This window comes from Hyposmocoma kahamanoa, unplaced genomic scaffold (assembly GCF_003589595.1).
Source record: "Hyposmocoma kahamanoa isolate Upper Pololo Valley unplaced genomic scaffold, ASM358959v1 87, whole genome shotgun sequence".
NCBI classification, from domain to species: Eukaryota; Metazoa; Arthropoda; class Insecta; order Lepidoptera; family Cosmopterigidae; genus Hyposmocoma; species Hyposmocoma kahamanoa.
Window position 1 is genome coordinate 17,876,276 of NW_020654422.1, and position 5,538 is coordinate 17,881,813.

Here is a 5,538-nt window from a genome sequence, read left to right on the forward strand (position 1 = left end):
CGATAATTTATTCCTGTTCGCCATTAAATAAGAACATGCCAATTATAATAAATTGAGAAATTTAATAAACTAAAATAAGTTATAATCATAAATTAAACATTGACATCTTTATGCGTCGATTTGGAAATTGATAGCAATTTTAAGGAAGTTAATAACTGCTAATATTAATGTACAAAAGATATTTTTAAGTTATTGTAACTGGTATTCTATTTATGAATAATAAATAATTCTACTTATTCATGTTTAATTTGAAATTGTTCGAGTCGAGATCGACTTGAGCGGTGTTGTTTGCTAAGCGACGTTATGTTTCATTGAAAAAATTAAACTGTAGAAGGTTTAGAAGCAGAAAATATTTATTATACAGACAGTCTATGAAGTCGACGTTGAAATTCCCGTAACCCATACTGTGCTTTAAACCCGATTTGATTCATGACGTCTTATTCCCCGAACGTTCAACTTCACTGAATATCTAGTCGCCACAAGTCCAATTTCCTAAATGTCTAGTCGCTGCAAGCCCCCTACCAGAACTAAACCCCTCCATAAAGAACACCCAAATTCAACTGTGGGATTTAATCATTATCATCTCAGCCCGTTAACACCTCATTGTTGGGCATAGGCCTTCTCTTTGGCACGCCAGGTCAATCGGTCCTGTGCGAATATCATCACACACAGTCTTCCGGCGACTCTGACGATATCGTCCGACCATCTTGAAGTTGGTCTGTTTCGAGGATATCTCGCTCCTACCGGGTACCACTCAAAGACTGCCATAGTCCATCGGTCTCGCCTAGCAATGTGTTCTGCCCATTTGCATTTTAGGTTTTAGATCCGATTACCGATGTCTACGACTTTTGTACGCTGTCGTATCTCCACGTTGGCGATGCAGTCGACGAGGGAAATGCCGTACATGACACGCTCCATTGCACTTTGAGTTACTCTAATTTTGTGCTTATATTCCTCTGTGAGCAGCCATGTCTCGGCACCGTAGGTGAGTATGGGCAGGAGGCATCAGTTATAAACTTTAGTGTTCAGGCTTTGAGGAATTTTAGACTTAAAGACGTCTTCTAGTTTTCCGAAGGCGGCCCATTCAAACGGAATCCTTGGAAATCTTGTCTTGAAAGCTTGGCCAAAAGATAAACAGTGTCCGAGATTGTATTCGTCAACTACATCTAGCTGGGTGTTCCCAACCAAGATGATGGGTTTTGGGCCCGGACGATTGGACATAATCTTGGTTTTGGATTATGGGATTTAATGCTTCAGAAACATTTACGGGCGTGAGCCCAACAATTCACGAAAGTATCCCAATCGCATGAATAATAATGAAATGCGTATGGTACAATCAGACAATCACGGTGACTGAGTGGTCGTGTAACAACACATCTAATTATAATTTACTATCCCATTAGGAATACTATGCAATAAATTTGTGCAGCGACTCTGTCATTCGGATCTTTGTGATATTAAGCACAGACCGCTATTGCTGTTCTGGGTTGACGTGTCGTTTGCCATGCACGCGGAAGATATCTCGATTACTATCAGAACCGATGTCCCCAAAACTTATGCTTACATATCACTATGAAATCTTGATAATGGTTTGTCGTAGAAAATCGCGAAGATGTAACAATTGTGGACTGTTAATATAATTTAAACCTTATCCAGTTGTCATGTCGTTAAAAGTTCAATACCTATTGTTACAGGTTACGATTTTATTCAATTATAAGGTCAAAACGTTATGCTGCCATATCGTGGTAATATTTGTAAAACGAACGATTAACGCTTATTATTGTTCTTCAAAAAAAAATCGACCATATTGCAGCGGTATAAGGTATACTAACATAAGAGGAAATGGAAAATTTATTAAAATAAAATATGATCATATTGTAAATTGGCAATTCATGCAAACATTGGGAATTTATTGTAAATTCAGCATAAAATTAATTTCCTCGGGCTTTATGATGCTATCAACTAAATATAAATTTACTCTAACTGAAATGTATAAAAGTAATTTTTTACGTTTCTGATATCATATAATTAAATATTATAATTAATTTGAAACAAGAAGCATTATTATTTAGATATATGCATACTTTTTTAAGTATTGCCTCCGTGGCCGAACGGTTACTGCCACGCAGAGGTCTCAGGTTCGATTCCCGGGCCGGGAGAAATATTTGTATGGCCTACATTTATTTCTCTCGTAAGTTTGTGGAATTTCTGGTCGTCTATGTGTGTGTGTCCATGGCACCTGCGACTCAGGCATTTCCTAGTTCGGGGCTACGTTGAATGTGTGCGTTATTATTTAAAATAATCTCAGTACAGAGTACTACAAAAACCGACCTCAAAAGTACGTGGAATTACGTCTATTTGCTAAGTTTTATTGAAATATCCTCTAGTTCGCCACTATACAGGACTTGACACTGAAGATAATAAAAATAGATTCTCACTACGACACTACTCAAAGTATATTGAGAGAAAAACGCCTTGAATTGGAGAAATAGCAAAATCAACTATTAAAGCAATTGCTCCTAAATTAAAGTTAGGCGCTATTTATAAAAATGAATCTTCATGCTTGAACAGCCACCCTTCGAGGTGGATGATTTTCTTCAAAATGAAATGGGATCACTATGGAAGTACCCCCTTTTCAACAAAAAATAACCATGAAAATCGGTTCACAAATACTGGAGTTATCGCGTAACATACATAGAAAAAAAAAGAAAAAAGAACATACAGTCGAACTGAGAACCTCCTCCTTTTTGAAGTCGGTTGAAAAGTTTTTATTTCATAAAGAACAACAGTAAAGTAAAAGTAGCACGTGAAAGTATACGCACAGTTTTGCGCATAGACACGCGTCCATGTTTATGCATATACACACCCAAACGTATATGCTAACATATAATAAGCACGTACAAATACACATTCTCACCAACAAATATAAAAAAAAACTGAAGAAAAACTTTGTAAAAAAAAAAGCACTGTATAGTACAAAAAAATCTGCCATGCAGACACCCGTAATCACTTTCGCCTCAGTGTATCATTGGAATGGCGACTTGGTTGATTGGGCATTCATCTGTAAATCAATTCGTTTATTGTACATTTGATTTACATCGCCAAACCATAATAAAAATTCCGGCTCATCGAATATGCGAAAATGTGAAGCCTCATTTCATGCGAAATTGTAAAAACATTTATTCAGAACGTTATTGAAAAGTCGTGTCTGACTTTACACAGTTTTTATTATTTAGCACTTTTCATGCCTTATTAATTCTTGTCTGGCTGACAGAAATGAATTTCCACGTTTTATTGGTAATGATAATAACATTATTTATTCAGACAACCTTTTACAAGGTCCAATGGCACTAGTACACTTATGAAATTAATATCTAGGTTAATGATAATTATAATAATAATGGAAGTCATATATTATGTTATTTCAATCAAAAATATTACAATTAGGCATACAGGTTACAGTAAAATTAATTGCTACAGTGCTCGAACGGTTATCATGCTGGATTGCCACGCAGAGGTCCCGGGTTCGACACCCGGGCCGGGAGCAATATTTGTATGGCCTACATTTATTTCTGTCATGAGTTTGGGCGTAATTTGTGGCTGTTTATGTTTATGTCCACAACACCGTTGTCATTATATTATTACCATCTTTCATTCGCATCCTAATCCAGTAAACGCTGTGAAAAACTTCCTTATGGGACCTCTAAGTGTGGTGTTATGCTGCCCCATAGTCTATTGAGCATTGAAACCATAATTTCAATCATATTGCTTGCTTCATGGTTTCACATAAGATGTTATAAAATATAATACAGTAGTCACACCCAGCAAGAGCGCCGCAATACAGTTGAGCACTCCAAATTATTAATTACAAATATAAATATCTCTACAAATTATTATTAACATAACATAAAATTACATAACATTTCAGTATTTATTATTTATGAGGTAATCTATTCTACGACTAGGAAAATGGCACTTAACTTTAATTAAATATTTCATCTTATATATAAAATGCGTTATTGAAAAGTAACTTTTTTAGATGGGCAATAAATGTCGACAATTTTTCTTGGTTTTTTATCTCATTTGGTATGCTATTATAAATTTGAACTGCCATTAAGTGTGGGCCGGATCTGTACATACTGAAAGTAGTTGCGGGAAGTTCTAATCACACATAGACTCTGTTGCTAAGAAAGGTTCCCGACTTGCCGGATTTGTGTCAAGGCAAACCAAATTCTTTAGAGACCTCGAAGTTTCTATTATACTTTTTAACTGTTATGTACGTAGTATATTAGAGTACTGTAGCCCCGTCTGGAGCCCATCATACAAGGTACACATCGAACGGTTAGACAGGATACAAGAGAGTTTGCGGTATCACCTTTCTTACTCATACAACCTTTGTCGACAGTTAGTCACGTATGACTAGATTAGCCCATTTTGAAATGACTTCACTACAGAAAAGAAGAAATAAATATAAGCGACCTTATATTTCTGCATAAACTAGTAAATGGACACATGGACAGTACTCTATTAATGCAGAAAATCAACTTCTACATTCCTCGTCCTTCTAACCGTCTTATGTAAGTTTCTATTGTTTCTTATTACTGTTGTAGTTTATGTTTAATGAAATAAATATATAGTTTATAATCATCATTTCATTATTACAAGATTTTATTTATATTTCTCTCTTCTTATCGTATCGATGGCATATACTATAATGCTTGCCATTGCGGTGAAAGGCTTTGCCAATCGGGATAAGGTACTTGTCAATTGGCATTCTCCTTTCGTACACCCCATTTATCTTTCCACGTTTCGTTCAAGCGCTTAACAAGCATGTTAAGATAATTATTAATACGAAGAACGAACATTTAGAAAAAAATCCTTAGACCACTAGTTATACTTGTTAAAACAAAGATTTGGCTGGATTAGAACCAACGTCTTCCAGCAAACAGTGCCAGACGCCATGCCAACTAAGCCACGGAACGAACTAGCGACCTTTACGAATTTTTCTATGTACATGTTGTAGATCTTTGTTTTTTGTTTTTTTAACGACTCCTTTGCCGCAGCGCCGTCTGTGAGAAATCTAATTCTAAATGCAATTTACGCAATCTGATAATAGAAAATAGCTAACAGAATAAAAGCTGCAACGTCATTGTGTCCTCACAAAGTCTGAAAATATCCTTCATTCTAAGCAAAAAAAGAAAACTTTTAGTATATGAACGAAATTTTAATTTGCTTATTACCCCATTGAACTGAATTTTAAAAGACACTTAAACAAAACCCTTTAATTTTTCTTATCTTTACTTACGACATATATAGTTTATGTCCTAAGATATCTGACCTTTGGATCAGTGTATACTAAAGTGTTAAACAAACTTAACATCTAACCTGGAGCCGTGAAATTCATTTTGGTATGACTTCCTTATTGCATCATTAGTGAATGACGGTTTAGGAAACTTTCTAAGCCAAGTTAATCTTTAATTACGTTACGTAAATATAAATTTCAACCAAAAAGCTGGAATTCCTTTACACTTTTCTGTT